This window comes from Erinaceus europaeus, chromosome 22, assembly GCF_950295315.1.
Source record: "Erinaceus europaeus chromosome 22, mEriEur2.1, whole genome shotgun sequence".
In the NCBI taxonomy this organism is placed as follows: domain Eukaryota; kingdom Metazoa; phylum Chordata; class Mammalia; order Eulipotyphla; family Erinaceidae; genus Erinaceus; species Erinaceus europaeus.
This window is the reverse complement of record NC_080183.1, coordinates 18,001,858-18,023,642: the sequence shown is the minus strand read 5'-3', so window position 1 is coordinate 18,023,642 and position 21,785 is coordinate 18,001,858. Positions and strand designations below refer to the sequence as shown.

The following is a 21,785-nucleotide window of genomic DNA, read 5'->3' as shown; positions in this document are numbered from 1 at the left end:
CTATCTGGCCAGTGAGGAATTGGAATCTTGAGATGCTGGAGTTCGACATTAGACGTTATGCTTCCGTATTTTTTTTAAGGTGACAAGATCTCTGACTATATTACTGATATATATTAATGATGATCCCAAGATGAACCAAATACACAAGACACTGGGGAAGGTGGTGAGCATTTAATTAAGAGACTGGAAGGGGTTCACTTGGTATATTTACACACTGTGAGTCAGATATTTGCAGGGGAACATTAATAATCTGAGGGGAGCGTGGCCTATATTTGTCTGACTATGTAAATATGAAAAAGTCCTTTTGCCAAAAGTTAAAACTGTTTATAGCCTGTGGAGAATTGTGACTATTTATAAATAGTGACTATTTTTATCTTGTCATGTCTCTGCATCTTATGTAAACATCACTGGGAGAGGATTATCTGCAGGCAGGAATTAGTTAGCATTAGAAAGAAGATGCACTCATCAAGCTTTCAACAGAGATGTCATTTTCCAAACTGACATGCTGTCAGAGGCCTTCTTAACTGCAAAGATAGAATGGGAAAGGGGCCCCATGCCTAAGTGATCCAAAGGCTCTTGCCTTCGACACAAATCTCCTCTGACAAGGGGAATGAAATCCCAGACTCACTCCGAGGATATGTATGTGTGTTGTACGTCTCTTTCTGCCAAGGAAGAGCCATTTGAACTGTAAATCACTGAAAAGTGTTCTTTTATATTCCTGGATATTCCGGCAGGCAGCAAAACCAGCTGTGGCTGTGGTTACCGTCTGTGGACTGAGCCAGTGCAGAGGCTCTGGGAACAGAAACAGGCAGGAGCTGAGGGCTCCCAGGTGTGCTGGCTGCCTGCGGACCTGCTCTGGGCTGTCCACCTCTGCTTCCCAGGTCCGGGGAGCAGAGGCCGTGTGGTGTGGTATGGCACTGAGGACCCCAGTCCAAAGGCCTGCTTTCAATTCCTGACCGAATTCCCATTTGTGTGATGTCAGCAGATGATGTGACCTGTAGGACCCCCGCTTCCTCGGGCCAGTTTGCACCCAGGCCCCCATTTGCCAGGACTGCCTGGAGCATCACTTCAGGTCTGAGAGCGATTTGACAGAGACAATGTCAGAGGGACGCATGGCCTGTCTTGCTTTCATTTTGCAGGTAAAAAAGTATTGTTATAAGAAGAGTCGTACAAACAACTTGTTGTATTTTAATTAATTATTTTTGCCATGAGGGTTATCACTGGAACTCTGTTTTACCATGTGGCCCCACCCCACCCCTCTCTCTCCTCCCTTCCCCTCCCCACCCCTTCCCTCCCTTCCTTTGCTCTTAGTTTTCCTTTCCTTTCAGCTTATAGGCTTTCTCCTCCCTCCCTTCCTCCCCTTTTCTCCTATAAAGACAGAAAGAAATGGAAGGGGTGGTGGTGGTGGAGAGACACCTGCAGCACTGTTTCATCACTTGGGAAGCTTCTTTCCCTGGAGGTGGGGACTGGAGCCTTGAACCTGGGTCCTCCTGCATGGTAGGCAACGTGTACGCTCTAATAGATGCACCGCCACTGGCCCCTGCACAAACCACTTTGGAAGAAACCGAACTCTTTCTAGAAATACTTTTGTGAGAGCAGGAAGTGTCTGGGACTGTGAGAATGCCCACCCTCTCGGGATCCTCTCTCTCAGTCTTTCAGAAGGGGCGCCAAGCCTGTCTCCACAGTGTTCCATCAGTGGGCTCTGGGATCACACAGATGTGTTCCCTTCCCACCTATTTTATTTACAAAGAGACAAGAGACTTGGGCTAGGCTGAGGCCTTACTAGGTGTAGGCACACACAAAACCCCACCTGGACTTTTTTGTTTTGACACTGGAATGAGTCCAGAGTTACGTGTGTGTGTGTGTGTGTGTGTGTGTGTGTGTGTGTGTGTGTGTGTGTATGTGCTCACTACTGAGCAGCATCTTCAGGTCAATTATTTGTTCATTTCCTTCTGAAGAACTGTACTGTGATCATCTATAATTAATGCGATTATTGATATAACTTTCTCTTTTACTTTTTAATATGATTTTGATTGATGTGAAAGGAAATTTCCTTTTAATCTGTTTTCTAGAGGAAATACTTTCTATTTCTCTGTCCTATTTTCTTCTAGATTAATGAACCACTAATTAAATAGTTATTACTTCACTTTGTCTCCACTATGGACTTGTTTGCTATACAGAAAAATAAGTAGTTGTTTCTAGGGCTCAAAGGTATACCTTTTAAAAAAATTACTAGTGATTTAATATTGATTTACAAGATCACGAGGTAACGGGTATAATTCATTTACTGTAGCTGCAGTTAGCTTCTTTGCTTTTCAAATTATCAGTGAAATTCAGAAAGAATTTTTTTTTCCTGTACTACAAGAGCCTCTCTTCTCCACACTGCAGCAGGAAGCTCTCTGGGCAGAAAGCCTGAAGGATGACAGGGGTTTACTTTGTTTTGCGTCTCTCCTAGGCCTGTGCTACCAGCTGTCAAATGTTTGAATAGTGCTTTATTTAATTATTTTTCCCCCAAATTTCTTGATCCCCCCCTTATCCCCCATTTTCTTGTCATTTAAGGTAGGAACAAAAATTTGGTTCATGTTCCTCCGTTGTGGCTGAAATTATGAATAATGGACAGTAAGGGAAACATAAGATACAACTTGGACTGGGAGGTGGTGTATTATATCATTAGGGAAGGAGGGAAAGAGACAGGATGAAGGGATGTGAGGGGCCTGGTGGGCCAGGGGAGATGAGAGGCTGTGCCTGTGTTAACGTCTGTGCTATAAGCTAGTCATCCTCCCCAATGAAAAGAAAACAAAAAGAAATGAGAAGTCTCTTCAAATATATAGAATATATATGTACGTGGTTTTTGTTCCTAAGCCTAAGGCCTCATGGTGTGATTTCACTGCTTCTGGCCAGTTTCTTTTTTTCTTTTTTTATTTCAGAGAGAGAGAGAGGGAGAGAGAGGGAGAGAGAGGGAGAGAGGGAGAGACGAGAGAGGGAGAGAGAGGGAGAGAGAGAGAGAGAGATCACAATAACACTCCACATCTTTGGAATTTACTCCAGAGCCACGGCTCTTCCATATAGTGATGGGGTTTGAAACTGAGACCTCACCCTCACCGTGGTAAGGCCGTGCTGTCCCAGGTGGGCTATTTCCCAGCCCCAAGAGAAGTCGTATTTAAAAATCCATACCACGACATTTTATGCATCGTTTCCCACCACAATCCTTCTGTTTTTACAAGTTAGAAAACGGACACAAACAGAATGACTAAGCAATGATGATGAAGTGCGTGATAGGAGTCAAGGGCTTGGTCAAGGGATAAAACACTCATTTCTTCTCCCTCTCCTCATTTCTTCTCCCTCCCTTACTTCTCCCCATCCTTCCCTTCTTTCCCCCTTTCCATTCATTCCTTACTCGTTTTATTTCTCCCGTTCCCTCCATTCACCCCTCCCCTTCCTCCTTCCCTTTCTCCTTTCTCCTTTTTTTCTTCCTTCATTTCTTCCTCTCTTCCTCCTTTCCTTCCTTTCTTCCTTCCTTCCTTTCTCTCTTTCTTTCTACCTCTCCAAGCCAAGCTTTTTTTTTTTTTTCTTTTCTCTCAAATAGTCAAAGAAATATAGAGACAGAGCGAAAGAGGACAAGGTACCGCAGACTTTCCAGTGCCACTGGCCTGAGCAGAACCTGGGTTGTGTGTCTGGCAAAGCAGGAAGACTCCCAGATTAACCATCTCACTAGCCCCGTATACTGATTTTTTTTTTTACTGATTTGTCATTTTGCCTTTCTTACTCCCCCACTGCCACTTCACTGGGGAGAGTGTTGTTGACACACAGATACAGCCTCTCATCTCCCCATGACAGGCGTCTGCAGGGCGCTCCTCCAACCTAGGTCCTTGTCTGTCATTATACACCAGGACCCCAGAGCCCCTCCATTCCCCCAGAATCCTTTGAGGCAACACACCAAACCCAGTCCAAGCCCCACCTGTCTCCCCTTACTCTTCCTGCTCCTTAATTTCCTCTATTTCTGTCTCAACGTCAATGTTGATGATAGTGTTAGTAACAAGACTGTCATCCAGATCACAGAGCTTTTGTGTAGAACACACTGTTTTATACATGCCAGGGGGCTAAAACTGTATCTGGCCAGTACTAAACACTGGCGACTGCTAGGTCCAAAGTCACTCGGCAGATGCTGCTTTAGGGGAGCATGATGGTTCTGCAAGTGTTCAGTTCACATGCTTGTCCTGTCCTGTGCTCATCGTGAAGAGTAAGGATTATGAATTCTCAAGAATTAGATGATGGGGGACCCAGGTTCAAGCCTCGGTACAACCACACATGAGGGCTCATGAGTACTCTGGCTTCCCTCTGCCATCTCTCGTACAAACAAATAAATAACAATTAAACAAATAATTAGTTAGTAAACATCTTAATCTTTCATGAATGCATTTGTTTTAGATTCCTAAATAGCCAGATGGTAGAAATAGCTGCTTATTTTTTAAAAATATTTATTTATTCTCTTTTGTTGCCCTTTTTTTAATACTTATTTTATTTATTTATTCCCTTTTGTTGCCCTTGTTGTTTTATTGTTGTAGTTATTATTGTTGTTGTCATTGTTGGATAGGACAGAGAGAAATGGAGAGAGGAGGGGAAGACAGAGAGGAGGAGAGAAAGACAGACACCTGCAGACCTGCTTCACCGCCTGGGAAGCGACTCCCCTGCAGGTGGGGAGCTGGGGTTCGAACCGGGATCCTTATGCCGGTCCTTGCGCTTTGCGCCACCTGCGCTTAACCCACTGTGCTACAGCCCGACTCCCTGTTGCCCTTGTTTTATTGTTATAGTTATTATTGTTGTTATTGATATCGGTGTTCTTGAATAGGACAGAGAGACATGGAGAGAGGAGGGGAAGACAGAGAGGGGGAGAGAAAGACAGACACCTGCAGACCTGCTTCACCGCCTGGGAAGCGACTCCCCTGCAGGTGGGGAGCCGGGGGCTCGAACCGGGATCCTTAGGCCGGTCCTTGTGCTTTGCGCCACCTGCGCTTAACCCGCTGCGCTACCGCCCGACTCTCAGAATAGCTGCGTATGATGTCAAGTTATCTCCTGTGACACGAGTCAGTTGCAGGTCAGTGACTTAGGTTTGGGAAAATAAGAATCAGAGCTGAAGACCAGATGGATGTCTACAGGTTGGCGGGCAGATGAGAGAAGCGCCTCTCATAGCATTGCTTTCTCCTTTCTCCTGCAGACCTGTCTCACCATCTCGCTGCACTGTAGAAACTCAACTCTCTGCCAAGGAGGCTGGACAGTTTCCTCTAATTCCCTTTCAAGTTTAACAATTTATGAGGGGGCTACCTCAATAAAAAATTTAATCTACTGCAAGAGGTTTTTTTATTTAGATTTTCAAGATCATAACCAAAAAGATAGCAGAACTTTTATCTTTACTCAAAAAGTTAAATTTAGAGATGAAGAAAGGAGAGAGAGGGAAAGAAAGAGGAAGAGAGTGAGGGGCAGGCAGAAGCACAGCTGGTTAAACGCACACATGACAGTGCACGAGGACCCGGGTTCAAACCTCTGGTCCCCACCTACATGGGGAAAGCTTCCTAAGTGGCAAAGTGAGGCTGCAGGTGTCTCTTTGTCTCTACCTCTCTCTTCCTCCCTCTCTCCTCTCATTTCCTCTCTGTCTCTATCTAAAAAAATAAATAAAAGTTTAAGAAAGAGAATGAGAGAAAAAAAGTACATGTCCTGAAAGAAAACGAAACGATCAGGTAGAAAGTTCCATTCTGTCTAAATGCTCAGAAGTGCAAAACGCCCAGCAGTTCATAATGATCGGCCTGAAACTTATCTGATGAGAGAGACCCTCTCTGGTAAACTGCATGCTTCAGTGCCTTTGAAAAAGCCCCAGTGTGCTAAAGACGCTAAGTAATTAGAGGAATGCGGAGTTAAACTCTTTCTTCTCCACCATCTTAGTCACTGTTATGTTCTCAGAGTCACTGTCTGTGTTTTTCTTATTCACATGGTCCTGCTTTCTCAGACGCTTACCTCCACTACTAGTGTTTCTGTGAAAAGATTAATTATTTAAAAGCTGGCCTGTACTAATTTCAGAACCCATCGACCTGCCAACGCCCATGTTCAGCGGGGAAGCAATGGCAGAAGCCAGACCTTCCACCTTCTGCGTCCCACAGTGACCCTGGGAACATGCTCCCAGAGGGATAGAGAATAGGAAAGCTGTCAGGGGAGGGGGTGGGATACAGAGTTCTGGTGTGGGAATTGTGTGGAGTTGTGTCCCTCTTATCCCATAGTCTTGTCAATATTTCCATTTTATAAATAAAAATTAAAACAAGAAGCCGGCCTGTGATCTGTGTTCCTTATAATCTGAGGTCAAGTCAGGCCTTCAAGTGTTTAAGAATTTCTTCACTTTGTGTCTTTGTCATTCCCTTCATGGAGACATCCAAATGGAATCTCTTCACTTGGATCACAAATCACTAGTGACCTTCACAGTTTGCTGTCTCTGAGATGAGCAGCAGCTGGCACTGCCCGAGGTCGGAGGGCACCAAGAAAGGGCTCCCCCTGGACACACTCGCTCACCACACTTAGTTCCCAGTGCTGAGAGGTCCTGTTAGGAATGTCCCATGTTTAAATGGAAGTTCCTTTGTTTATTTATCTGCAGCTGCTTGACTGACCTTAGCTAAGTGAAACCCCATGAGAGAGGAGGGAGTCTCTCATCACCCTGCACTTTTGTTTGCTTCATCCTCTGAGAACACTTCCCCAAGTTCCTGACATTTCATTAAAAAAAAAAAATTAGAACAATCTTTCTGCTACATATTTAAAAAACAAAGGCAACCTGAGTTCTAAGGGGGAGGCGAAGCTTAGCAAAGTGGCTAACTTTGGGCTGGGGAAGTAGATCAACCTGATTGGTCATCTGTTCACATGCAGAAGGCCACAGAGTTCACAAGTTCAAGCCCCTCCACCCTAATAGGCCAGAGCTGGACAGTGCTCTGACCTTTCTCTCTTTTGCCCCCTGCCTCTTCTTTTCTTCTTGTTCTTTCTGACAATAAATAAGTAAATACATCTTCTAAAAACACTATTTATAATAAACACGTTTTATAAAAAGCAAAATGGTTAACTTTTGACAAAAGAACAAAATCTCATCCTTTTATATTGGAAGTGGTGCTTCATTTTCCCCTTTCTCAATAACTATATTACAATATTAAATAAAAAGTACACTTCAGAAACATCAGTGGACAGACAGCAAACACACTGTATCAAGATTTGATGCATTATTATCCATTTTACTTTAACTCACAGGGAGGTTTTCATTATGTTGTCTTAATTCTGTGCTGACCCATTCAGAAGCAAGGGAACACATTAACCCAGAGCAATTTGGAGTGAATACGTGAAGAAAACAGAAGACACCATAGCTATGGACTCTGATCTCACAGAGTTACAATCTTGAATGTATATATTTTTCCTTCTTGAAACCTTCAGCTAGTGGTGGAAAAGAGCTCTATACTCCCAGAATGCTCAGCTTTCTATAGGATGTGTGGGAGCCGTTCTCAACCTTTTTTGGATATTAGATTTCTCATGAAACTTTAAAAAATGTACAGGTGTTCGATCTCCCCAAGATCTACTGAAAAAAAAATTGTGCAGAAGTGGCCTGGAATAACAAGTTCTTTTTAATTTTTAAAAATTATTTATTTTCCCTTTTGTTGCCCCCTTTTATTGTTGTTGTTGTTATTACTGTTGTTGTTATTGATGTCGTTGTTGTTGGATAGGACAGAGAGAAATGGAGAGAGGAGGGGAAGACATAGAGGGAGAGAGAAAGACAGACACCTGCAGACCTGCTTCACTGCTTGTGAAGCGACTCCCCTGCAGGTGGGGAGCCAGGAGCTCGAACCAGGATCCTTAGGCCGGTCCTTGTGCTTTGTTACATGTGCGCTTAACCCACTGCTCTACTGCCCAACCTCTTTCTTTTTCTTTTTAACTTCACAAATTATTATTATTTTTAAAATATTTATTTATTTATTCCCTTTTGTCGCCCTTGTTTTACTGTTGAAGTTATTGTTGTTGTTATTGATGTTGTCATTGTTGTTGGATAGGGCAGAGAGAAATGGAGAGAGGAGGGGAAGAGAGAGAGGGGGAGAGAAAGACAGACACCTGTAGACCTGCTTCACCGCCTGTGAAGCGACTCCCCTGCAGGTGGGGAGCTGGGGGCTCGAACCGGGATCCTTATGCCTGTCCTTGTGCTTTGCGGCACCTGCACTTAACCCGCTGCGCTACCGCCCGACTCCCCACAAGTTATTTTGACATGCATGTGAGTTTAAGAGTCAAAGTTCACTGACAGCAGATTTGAACTATTTTGAGAATCCTCACTTTTCTACATATATCTTCTAGAATTATCAGGGTGGGTCAACTACTAATTGGCTTCAAAGATTCTGCAACACTTACATAGATTTTATTTCAAATAAAATAATAGAAGCCAGGCTTGAGAATAAAGTGTTTAGAAAGTACAATTTTCACTTTTTCTCTTTTGGTCTACTCTAAGAGAGGCAAAGTCAAGATTACAGCTCTATTGAGGATCCATCCTGTCTAACACCACTGTGACTCGAGTCACTCAAGGTCTTGCTTAATCTTCACGTTCATCACAAAAGTGAACACAATCACATTGATTATAGAGATGAAATGACTCTGATAAAGGCCCATGGTAGAAGCCACAGTTTAAGCCAGCGCCCACCTGATATCAGAGCAATACTGTTTTTAGACACTGATTTCTCCTTACATTCTTTTTTTCTTTTCAGCTGTTCTTTTTAGTGCTTTTTTTTTTTTTTTTTTTGGTTTGTTTGTTTTTTTCTTTTCTCTCCATGCCATAGTACATCTGTGTGGAAAATGAGAGCAGGGTGCATACGCCTCACAAAAGGTCCTGGTAACAATGATTGCTTCAGCCCTCCTGCAACTGTTTCCACATGGAGATGTTTCCACAGTCACTGATTTGACAGTCCTTGGTTTGATGTCATCGACTATTGGAAATGTTTATATTTTGTGACTGTTTCATTTTAAGAATGTCCTGGGACTTGCTCCAGAGAATTGAAACAACCTGCTATCCTTGTTCCACCACTAGCCCCAGACGTGACCCTGCCACACAGAAGCATCTTTTCCTCATTTCACATCATTTCTGTCTTTAGAGTCATCTTTTCGAACAAGGGCTTAAAGTGGTTCAAAAAGCAACAAATATGAGACAAAGGTATGAGATCAGTGGTTTCAACTAAAAAGTGGCAGAAATTACACAACTATCTTCGTGGGCTACTGAAGCGGTGAGTTAGCCGGACTTCCGTGGGGTCACCTGTTCAAGTCCTCTCACCTGTGTTTGCTAAAGATTCCAGTGTGTCTAACTGCTCATTTGCCAGAAACATGCAGCTTTCTTTATCTCCCCTTGAATTCACTTGCTTTTCTATATAGAAAGGGTACGAAGAAAGGAGCTATGGGTAGAAATTACTATGCAGAATACAAAGAGAATATGACAAGTGATTTGTAACAGAGAAAAAACTCTGCCTCTCTCTAGAGACTAACTTTGGAAGGTACTGAGAAGTCAGGCTCCACATTATTATTTTTCAACAGGTATTGGAGGTTGTAGAAGGAACTAATCCTAAGTACAAGGAACATATTGATGAACAACTTCTCAATATATTTTAGAACTGAAAAAAAAATTGACCATGATGTAAGAGTTGAGCATCAGAGAAATACATGGCACAAAGCTGATGAGCAGTGAATATTGGCTGAGTATGTGACCACAGACTAAACGGATGTTGAGAACTGGAAATCAGTGATGTGACAGCACTGGGGAGAGCACTGTGTGACAGTACTGGGGAGAGTGCTGTGTGACAGTACTGGGGAGAGTGCTGTGTGAAGACAGAGTAGCACATGCAGAAGACTTGAAGGGAGATACACCTAGGTTCTTTTTTTAATTAATTAATTAATTTCTTTTTATTGCCCTTGTTTTATTGTTGTAGTTATTACTGTTGTTATAGATGTCGTTATTGTTGATAGGGCAGAGAGAAATGGAGAGAGGAGGGGAAGACAGAGAGGGGGAGAGAAAGACAGACACCTGCAGACCTGCTTCACCCCCTGTGAAGCGACTCCCCTGCAGGTGGGGAGCTGGGGCTCGAACTGGGATTCTTATGCCCGTCCTTGCGCTTTCTGCCAAGTGTGCTTAACACACTGTGCTACCGCCCGACTCCTTACAGTTAGGTTCTTAACCAAACTGAAAGTCGGCTGGCCTTCAGTGAAAGGATCACAGGAAAATGAATGAGACTCCAGACAGTCATGACTAGGATTTAGATATTATTATGAATGTAATTTGAAGTTATCAAAGAATTATAAGCAGGTGGACAATATGAGGTTGATTCATGTTTCGATCTCCATGTAGATGTTTAACTTTAGACAATAATATTGCAAGAGCAAAGAGACCAACTATCCCCTCTCATCACTTTTTATTAGTGATTTAATATTGATTTGCAAAATTAATAAGGTAACAAGGTAATGCCACACCTTTCCCTCCGCCAGAGTTCTGTGTCCCCATTCCTTCCATTGGAGACCCTCTCATCATTTTTAATCAACAAAAACATGTATTCCTTAAGGGCAGAAAATACCACTTTATATTGGTATTTCTGGAACTCTACCTTAACCCAGCACATTGTAGGTACTTGTAGACCCTGAAGGTGTTCTGAAAGGGCGTGGAAGGGAAGCTCTCATTTAAAATAGGACAGAAATGCAGCAGTCTCTTATCACTTTGAACTTTTTAATAAAAGGCTTGGTCTCCAGGAAGTGTGAATTGGATTCCTTCTATGTCCTAGGATCTCATAAGTGAATCACAGGGAAGTAATTTTAGAGGCCTCCAAATAATATTTGCAGGGGATCTGTCAGGGGAGCCATGAAAATGTCACAAGAGTGGCAGGAGAAATTTAAACCACGTTGAAAGTCAGGCCTCGGACTGGAGACAGCCTAGATGGGAAACCCTCTTGTCAGTTTGTTGTTTCGACTTGAAAGACATTTTGCAGACTTAAACCATGGAAGCATTAAAAATCTCCCTCTCTCTTGTCAGGATAGCTTGTGTTTGATAAGGTCAGTGAGTGTTAGTAAGAAAATGTCTTTCTTTTTTGATGAGCCCTTCTGGAGATGTGTCTTGACCTGTGTTTATAAAATCACCTTTTCCCAGCTAAACGAAAGAAGCAGATCTGTGCAAGCCTTCTCATAATTTTGATTTTTGGGCGTCAGGCAAGACTGTGTGCTCCCGCCCTGATTACAAACTCTGCTTCCAGAAAAGGCGGACATTCTGCATTTTTACAGTCATGATGGCGTCATGCTTTGAGAGAATCTGAGAAGTGCTGTAGAAACATGAAGCACTATTACTATCATTATGCCAGTAATGACTGTGATTACACTGCAGCTGGGGGGACCTGGGAGGAGTGTAGTCAAAGGTGAGTAAGCTCCCTCCCCCAATACCTGGGTAAGAATCTGGTATCAAAATCTGGGAATCAGAATGCATATCAGGAGGGAGCCAGAGAGACAGGCAGATGTGAATACTGCCGTATCCTTACTGGAAGGCAGGAAGGCAGGGCTCGTATCTATTCTGGGGAGACTGTGTTCAGAATGCAACTGAGTGTCATTCTGTTTGAGCCCAGACCACAGCTTTGCTTTGTTTCAGTAACAATGTCTAGGTGTGAAGGTGTGGGGTGCCATCTCTCTAGTAGTGCTTGGATGCTATAGTGGTCTCCGAAGATCTAATTCCAGCAGGAGGAGGTGATAGAGAGCCAGCAGGAGGAGGTGATAGAGAGCCAGCAGGAGGAGGTGACAGAGAGCCAGCAGGAGGAGGGGACAGAGAGCTTTTATTTCACCTGCTGCTGGACACAGGGTGCATGGCAGTTTCTGGAAGACACGGCACTGGGTGTGCGGGTCACCGCCTTTGCGAGTTATTAGCTTTCTTCACTTTCTTCCTTGAGGTCCCTTTTTGGGAACCTGTGATTCTACAAAACAAGTATTCTGACATTCGACAAGTATTCGAAAAGTCTGTATCAAACAACTTGCCTGGTATGGACTTGTAGGCTTAATGGGAGTAATATGATCTATTCCCTTGCTTTTTAGTTGCATAGCTTAGTGAGGAAGTCAGATCAGAATATCAACGGGTTCAAGCTCTTCCGTTATGCCAGTGCCATGAAATAGGGCTGATGCTGTGGACATAACCAGGAAAGATCTGATCAAGGCCATTGTAGAGAATAAGGTGAAAGGGAAGTGCCTGAAAAGTCCTTTGAAATGTCTTTCATCTCTGATACCTACATCATGAGGTGAAGCGGAGAGAAGGGGCGGCTTGTAGAAAGCAGCGCATTTGTGTGAGTGGAGCATTTCAGTTTCCTGAATGGGGAAGAAGACAATGATCGTTTGCAGGGGTGGGAAATGTTAGGGTGTCTTCTCTCAGCGTGGGGGGTTCTGTGCAGCTGAGAACTCACAGACTTTTTTGTGAGTCCTTTTAAAGCCATGTAATATTTTGGAAATGTCCTGAATGTTGCCCAAGAGAGTGTGTGGTGGTGACAATGACTGAAATGACTACTTCTTTCCTACCAGCGTGGAATACCAAGGGACATTCTGAGGACTTCTTGGGATCTGAGGATCATTCTAGGAGAAAGAGAGTGACAGATTACATCTGTCTTGATCAGGGGAGACGCAGCAGATTTAGAAGATAACTAATAACTGATTTCAGGTACAGGGTTTAAGAAAAGAAGCACGAGGTTCTGTGAGGTGTTCTCTCAAAGTCTTCCCTTAAGTCGAGAGCTTAAAGCCCACACAAATTAGAGAGCTTCATTGATTCTGATGGACTTTAAATTTTATTAGCATTTATTGATTTGAGGAAGGTGCATGCCTTTGGAGCATGAACTGTGACTACAGCTGGTTCTGAACAATGAGAGGGTGAGGGGCCCTGACTCCTGCAGTCTATCACCTCTGGTTAGACTTAGCTACAGTTGCCCCTGGCTACCCATGAGGCATTGGCTTCAGCACCTCCCCCCGCCCAAGGACCATCATCTCAAACCCCTTGTAATCAGCACTCAGGCTCTGCCTCTGATTTTGGTTTTCAATTTTTTTTTTCCCTCCAGGGTAATTGCTGGGCTCGGTGCCTGCACCATGAATCCACTGCTCCTGGAGGCCATTTTTCCCCCTTTTTGTTGCCCTTGTTGTTGTAGCTTTGTTGTGGTTATTATTATTGCCATTGTTGATGTTGTTCATTGTTGGATAGGTCAGAGAAAAATGGAGAGAGGAGGGAAAGACAGAGAGGGGAGAGAAAGACAGACACCTGCAGACCTGCTTCACCACCTGTGAAGCGACTCCCCTGTGAAGGGACTCACCTGCTGATGGGGAGCTGGGGGCTCGAACTGGGAGCCTTATGCCGGTCCCTGAGCTTTGCGCCACTTAACCCGCTGCGCCACCGCCCGACCCCTGTTTTTCAATTTTTAAAAGGCTGAGCTTGCCTTCCTATCACTGGGAAGATTATAATGACTATAAACTAATGAAATAGTACACATTTACAGGGGTTATGATTTACCCACTAAGAGATCAAACAGCTTTTAGAGACTCCTGGAATTCTGCATGTATGCAAATACTTGCTGTTAATTATAAAAGAGGCTTAATTGAAATCGACCTAATTTCACACCAGACCTGACTATGGAGTGCGGACACCAGCTGCTTTCCATTCCCTCTGCTTACATGTAAAAGAAGCCTGATTTAATTGAAGATGAAAAGATAAATTCAGCAAGCCTCTTTCTTAGTATGAGTAGTAGAACAAACAGTAATGACTGACATGAAATCTTCAACAAAATCAATCTTACTGTGAAGACTTAGAAGAACCTGTGTTGATGTTGCCAAACTTCCCTTAAGAATTTTAGTAACATACAAATCTGCTATCAAGGAAATTCTCTCAGGGGGATGGGTCGTGGTCCACCTGGTTGAGTGCACATACTGCAAGGACCTGGGTTCAAGTCCCCAGTCCCCACCTGTAGGGGAAGCTTCGAATGGTGAAGCGGTACTGCAGGTGCCTTTCTTTACCCCATCTTCTCTCTCAGTGTCTCTCTGTCTCTATCCAAGATAAATACATTGAAAAAAGAAAGCCCCCGCCTTTAAGGAGTTGAGACGTGATAAAACGGTTGCTTTCTAAATTCCATGTTAACCTAGTGCTGTATCAGAAATCACCTTTGTAATGTTTGCATTACAAATTACCAAGCACAGAGCAGTGCTGAATTTAAAGGTGGTTTTTACTGCCTTTAAGAAAAGGATTTCTGGGGCTAAGTGGTGGTGCGCCTGGTTAAGTGGGCGTGTTACCAAGCACGAGGACGTGCGTTTGGACTCCTAGACCCATCTGAAGAGGGAAAGGGTCAAGAGTGGTGAAGCAGGTCTGCAGGTGACTCTCTAGCTCTCCCTTCCTCCTTGATTTCTGTCTGTCCCTATCCAATAAATAAAGATAACTTAAAAAAATTTTAAAAAGAAAAGGAATTCCAGTGTTCAAGGACCCAGGTTTGAGCCCCCCACTCCTCATCCATGGGGGGGGGGGTACTTCAGGATCTATGAAGCAGGTCTGCAGGTGTCTGCCTTTCTCTCTTCCTCCCCTCCTCTCTCAATTTCCCTCTGTCCTGTTGTAAAATATAAATAAATAAGTAGATACATCAATGACTGCCATGAACAGTGGATTTGTAGTGCCTGCACTAATCCCCAGTGATCACCAGGTAACAATTAATATATATACATACATATATGTATACATGACAAGGATGTCCATTGTGCTAGAAAACCAAATTTCTCTGAATACATTTTGAGGCTTTATGAAATGACTCATGAATCAATAACATATAGAGAGTCTCTGGTAGGAATGGTATAAAAGAGAAGGATTTTCTCATCAGAAAGGGGAATAGGGCAAGGTTATCAGCTAAATAAAAGGTGCATACTTTCAGGCAAAACCTCCTTTCTTTTTTTATATTTATTTATTCCTTTTGTTGCTTTTTTAAATTGTTATAGTCATTGTTGGATAGGACAGAGAGAGAAATGGACAGAGGGGGAGAGACAGACAGACACCTGCAGACCTGCTTCACCGCCTGGGAAGCGACTCCCCTGCAGGTGGGGAGCCGGGGGCTCGAACCGGGATCCTTACGCCGGTCCCTGCGCTTTGCGCCATGTGCGCTGAACCCGCTGCGCCGCCCGCCGGCTCCCAAAACCTCCTTTCTTTAAGAGAAGACGGGAGGTCTTTTCATGGGGACTGAGCCAGAGGTCTTAGAGCCTCAAGTGAGAGCATTATGCCGCCTGTCCAGCCCCATAGATGTTTCTCACGCACGATTTTACTACAGCATATGTAATTAATCAGGGAAGTAGGAGCCCAGTAATGACTTCGGCCCCTCACCTCCCCCCGAAACCCCGAAACCCAGAGCTGAGATGCGGCAGAATTCACACTTGAACCTCCTCACTTGGGGGAGGAGGTGGGAGTCCCTTCCCTGCACATCTGTGACCTCACCTCCTAGACATGCTGGCAGTGAACTCCCTGCCCTCAGGGAGACAGGCTCAACCCGGGCAGCCTTTCTGTTCTGTCACACCCTGTCCCACCTTTGACCCCTTCCTGACCCCCAGCTATGCCTAACAGTGACCATTTCTGCCTCTAGGAGAGTAACGTCTCAATAATGTCTCAAGTGTTGTCTTCCACCATGCTCAGTTTGACACAGAAATTCCAGGCTCCCACTTTAGCTTTCAGAAAGTTTGTTCTTGTTGGTTTTAAAGAAAGCATCTTGGGGGCCGGGCAGTAGTGCAATGGGTTAAGCGCACGTGGCGCAAAGCGCACAGACTGGCTTGGGGATCCCGGTTGGAGCCCCCGGATCCCCACCTGCAGGGGAGTCACTTCACAGGCGGTGAAGCAGGTCTGCAGGTGTCTGTCTCCCTCTCTGTCTCCCCCCCAATTTGTCTCTGTCCAATCCAACAGCAACTAAGACAACAACGATAATAAACAACAAGGGCAACAAAAGGAAAAAAATAGCCTCCAGGAGCAGTGGGTTCCTGGTGCAGGCTCAGAGCCCCAGTGGCAAAAAGAAAAAAAAAAAAGAATCTTGTCATTAGTTGAATATTATTACTTAAAGAATTGTAAGATCTTAGGGATACAGTTTCACATCTGTACGTGTGTGCACAAATCACTACACCCCCATTAAAGTTCTTCCCCAATTCTACAGATCTTGAAGGAAGAGTTTATTACCCATACTTTACAACTCTCCAGAAGACTGATGACACATGGATACTCCCTTCAGCTTCTGTGATGTCAACATCACCCCGATACCAAAAGCAGATAGGGATACAACAAAAAGAAAACTACAGACCAGTATCACTGATGAGCATAGATTCTAAAAATATTGAACAAAATTCTAGCCAGCCAAATACAGCAGTATATTAAAAAGAATGTTTATCATGATCAAGTGGGGTTTATTCCAAGGATGCAAGTTTGGTTTAATATATTTAAATAAATCAATGTGATCCACATGCTTAATACATAAGAAATAAAACCAATAAAAGCAAGACCAAAACCCACATGATTATATTTATAGATGCAGAGACGGCCTTTGACAAAATCCAACATCCCTTTATGATCAAAACACTACAAAAAATGAGAATAGATGGAAAATTTCTCAAGATAGTGGAGTCTATATATAGCAAACCTACAGCCAACATCATATTCAATGGTGAAAAACTGGGAGCATTTCCTCTCAGATCAGGTACTAGACAGGGATGCCCACCATCACCATTACTACTCAACATAGTGTTGGAAGTTCTTGCCATAGCAATCAGGCAGGAGCAAGGAATTAAAGGGATACAGATTGGAAGAGAAGAAGTCAAAATCTCCCTATTTGCAGATGACATGATAGTATACATAGAAAAACCTAAGGAAGTACACTAGAGTTTGCAGTGAGTACCCCCCTAACACTTCCTCTCCACTATTCCAACCTTTGGGTCCATGATTGCTCAACAATTTGTTTGGCTTTGTATGTTAACTCTCTTTTCAGCCACCAGGTTCCAGATGCCATCAGGATGCCGGCCAGGCTTCCATGGACTGAAGACCCCAACAATGTGTCCTGGAGCTCAGCTTCCCCAGAGACACACCCTACTAGGGAAAGAGAGAGGCAGACTGGGAGTATGGACCGACCAGTCAACGCCCATGTTCAGCGGGGGAGCAATTACAGAAGCCAGACCTTCCACCTTCTGCAACCCACAATGACCCTGGGTCCATGCTCCCAGAGGGATAGAGAGTGGGAAAGCTGTCAGGGGAGGGGGTGGGATATGGAGATTGGGTGGTGGGAATTGTGTGGAGTTGTACCCCTCCTACCCTATGGTTTTGTTAATTTATCCTTTCTTAAATAAAAAATAAATAAAATAAAATAAAATAATAAAAATAAAATAAATTAAATAAAAAAGAATAGGGAAGCTATCAGGAGTGGATGGGATATGGCATTGTACCCCCTCTTATCCTGTGGTTTTGGTCAGTGTTTCCTTTTTATAAATAAAAATAAAAAAATAAAGAAAGAAAGAAAGACCTAAGGAATCTAGCAAGAAGCTTTTGGAAATTATCAGGCAATACAGTAAGGTGTCAGGCTACAAAATTAACATTCAAAAGTCAGTGGCATTCCTCTATGCAGACACTAAGAAGAAGATAAAATCCAGAAATCAATTCCTTTTACTATAGCAACAAAAACAATAAAATGTCTGGGAATAAACCTAACCAAAGAAGTGAAAGATTTGTATACTGAAAATTATGAGTCACTACTCAAGAAAATAGAAGAAGACACAAAGAAGTGGAAAGATATTCCATGTTCATTGGTTGGAAGAATTAACATCATCAAAATGAATATACTACCCAGAGCCATATACAAATTCAGTGCTATCCTCATCAAAATCTCAACAACATTTTTAGGAGAATAGAACAAATGCTAGAAATGTTTATTGGGGACCAGAATATGTCTAGAATTGACAAAACAATCTTGAGAAGAGAGAACAGAACTGGAGGCATCACACTCCCTGATTTCAAATTGTATTATAGGGCCATTACCATCAAAACTGCTTGGTACTGGAACATGAATAGTTCCAGTGAAACAGAATTGAGAGCCCAGAAGTAAGCCCTCACACCTATGGACATCTCATCTTTGACAAAGGTGAATATTCACAACAGAAGAAACCCAAAAGGCCAAAAACCTATAAGAAAACCCTCCAAGTCATTGATTGTCAGAGAAATGCAAATAAAGACAATAAGGATATAACATTTCACTCCTGTGAGAATGTCAGACATCAGAAAAGGCAGCAGCAACAGATGCTGGAGAGGCTGTGGGGACACAGGACCCTCCTGCACTGCTGGTGGGAATGTCAATGGGTCCAACCCCTGTGCACAACAGTCTGGAGACTCTCAGAAGGCTAGAAGTGAACCTGCCCTGTGACCCTGCAATTCCTCTCCTGGGGATAGATTCTAAGGAGATAAACACACCCATCCAAAAAAGATCTGTGTGCACCTATGTTCATAGCCAAATGAATTTTTAAAGTTTGTAAAAGCCAAAAGTTGGAAGCAACCAGGTGTCTTAACAACAGCTGAGTGGCTGAGAAAGTTGTGGTCCCTATACACAATGTAATACTACTCAGCTATTAAAAATGGTGAGTTCACCTTCTTCACTCCATCTTGGATGGAACTTGAAGGAATCATGTTAAGTGAGATAAGTCAGAAAGAGAAAGATGAATATGGGATGATCTCACTCACGGACAGAAGTTGAAAAACAAGGGAAAGAAGGGAGAACACTAAGCAGAACCTGGACTGGAGCTGGCGTCTTGCACCAAAGTCACAGACTCTGGGGTGGGCGGGAGGGGTCAGGTCCTGGGACAGGATGGCAGAGGAGGGCCTGGTGGGGGCTGAATTGTTATGTGGGAATGTTACATATGTATAAACTATTGTTTAGACTGTTGTAAACTACTGTTTTACTGTTGACTGTAAACTATTAGCCCCAATAAAGAAATTTTTTAAAAAGTTCCCCCACAACGCTTATAGTTTTTATAAAGTCAAAGAGCCAATTTGGTTATTTATTATTATTATTATTTCCTGCTAATTAGCATCCTTTACTTATCTATATTCTGTGTAGGATTGAAATCAGTAGTTCTCAGAGGTCCAAACACACACATTGCTGTAGTGTGGAGAGGCTGGCCATAGAAAACCTTTTAGTTCTAAGTCCCGAGTCCGTCCCATTTTGCCGATGTTTTCTCCCTTCCTGCCCAAGCCGCCACCTTGAGGGACTAGGTAAGGAGGGTAAGAAAAGGCCCCTCCTACTTTGCTACTGGAGTGTGGTCTTTGGAGCCACCGCTTAGGCGTCATTTGGGAGTTCTTAGAACAGCAGAATCTCTCTTCCCCACCTGCGGGAGGGATCCACATCCACCTCTAAGAGCCCAGTGCCATCACACCAAAGAGACACTACCGTCTTCTCCTCCATCTGGGAATGCTTTTAATACTTTCTTTTCAAGACTCCAGGCTACCAAAGGAACTTTTTCAAGTGGAAAGTGTAACTTACATAAAGATCTACCCCTTCAGGAGTATTGATTACTATATAAAACAGCTTTTCTTATTGGTTATAAGTGTTCTTGACAAATTAAAGATGTTAGTCTTTCTTCTACATTGTAAATAAATTTCCAACATTTACTCTTTTGTATAGGAAGGGTTTTTTTTTTTGCCTTGCAGGCAGACTAAATTTTTATAAAATAAGATGTGACATGTGTTTGTAATCTCTGACTTGCTGTCATATAGAAAAAAGTCTATTTCCTAATAATCCAATATAATCCTACATTTTCTCATATCCTCTCTATGGCATTGGTTACATACTAAGCATGAATGTGTTTGTGTATCATGCAAGGATAAAAATAATGCCAGTAAAACATCTCTGTTGGGGCGGGGTATGATAGTACACCCAGTTAAGTGCACACATTAACGTGCTTAAGGGCTGAGGTTCAAAACCCCAGTCGCCACCTGTAGGAGGAAGCTTCATAAGAGGTGAGGTATCTCTTGTGAAGAGATGCAGGTGTCTCTCTTTCTCTCCCCTCTACCTCCCCTTCTCTCTGAATTTTTCTTCCATATAAATTTTTTTTAAAAAAAAATTTAACTGTATTTTTTGAAAACACAATTCTTAGTCTCTTAAACCATGTGAGGAAAAGCATAGATCTTGACACTACTCTTAGGTAGAGCAAATGTTGTAGGCACTTCTTTTTATTCAAAATCATTAGACATCAATATCTTTAAAAATAAGTAAAGGTATTGCTATAAAAAGGAACTGGCAGAGAATACCTACAATGTCACACAGTCACACAGTCCTGTCTGTATTGTAGGTCTAATTTCCTTTGTCTTCGTGAAGCTGAGATTCAAAGAGAATAGCAACGTATCGCCAGTCTCATAGCTGATGAAGTAATGACACAAAGACAGTGTGTTCTGAGTGCAGAACATGTTCTCTCTGTACACAGACAAAGAAATCTCACCGTGTATCTAAGGACTGTGTAACAGTTACGAGCTAGTGGTTTTCTCCCAAGTGTTAAGCACATATTTAAATATGCTTTGGATAGCCATGATCTTCATCATAATAGAAGTATAGGAATTTAGGCCGAATGCTAATCTGGAAACATGGGTCTCTGTTTCTGGATGAATATTGGAAACATGTTTTCTCCTTATTTCTGACTTTTTAAAATTCTTTATTTCTAGATTGAAAGCCAGGTTGGCGTCATGGTAGCACCTGCAACTTGGTGGCTGAAAAGCATTAAGATGTAAAGCAGAACAAAGTGTTTAGTCATCAGGAACCTAAAGGTAAGAACAGAGCAGATGACATTTGGGGTCTTTATGTTAGAAGAAGCTGGGAAGTCTATTTTAGGTCTATTCCAGGGGGCCATGACTTCAATAATGTTTGCCTGAGCCTGACAGCTAGCATGCATGTGGGCTAAGGTGTTGTCTGGATAGATGATGTCAGAGTTAGGAACAGGCCTAAAAAGCTGGGTCAGGACAGAGAGTAGCTCTAAATACTTGACTTCGGTCAATGGGCTGACACTTTTCAAAGGTATTTAGTAAATAAAAAAGGGGATACAGTCTAATAGAAAATCAGATAACACGTTTTTCTTTTCCATTATTTATTTTCAAATAGGTGGGGACTGATTACATAAAAATTTGTATATACAGATCTATCCAAAGAAACAGTTACAGCAAATACTGGGTCTTATAAGCATTTCACTATCTTATTCCCTTTAGAGCCCTCAGAATGTTGTGCATATTGTAAAGTATATAAAATAACTATTTTCAAGAAGATAAGGGGTTGTGACTTCTTTATGCATATTAGTTATGGCCTTAGAATGGATTCCAGTGCACTTTGTAGTTTACCTTTGGTTTCTTTTAGTCTTGTGGTTTTTGCTTCTCAAATAGCTTTTATGGGTAGATATTATAGTCTCTCTCTCTTTCTCTCTATCACTCTCTTACCAATTAAAATTATCAGCTTTATATATACAGCAATATAACACAGGCATAAAACTTAAAATGTATGTTAATATATACACTTACACATATACATATCCAGAAAATCATTAAAACCCACAGCCTGCATCAGTATGGCAAGTTCTGGAACTGTTGTCACTATTTTACAGATGTTTTTGTATGTATGTATATCTTTCTTTATAGTTTGTGAAAGGCCCATGACTTGAGCTTAGACTCTCTGCTCCAGAGAAAGTGGACTTTCTGACATGTTGTTGGGAGAAAG

At 42.7% G+C, this 21,785-nt stretch overlaps 1 protein-coding gene across 1 annotated transcript in view; it reads left to right on the top strand.

The window, feature by feature from the left end:
• DIO2 (iodothyronine deiodinase 2) overlaps positions 1-21,785 on the top strand; it is a 198,204-nt gene that overhangs the window by 94,357 nt on the left and 82,062 nt on the right. Inside the window, exon 2 of the mRNA XM_060181350.1 lies at positions 20,747-20,848. The gene's annotated coding sequence lies outside the window, so the exon portion shown is untranslated. The remainder of the gene's footprint in view (positions 1-20,746; positions 20,849-21,785) is intronic.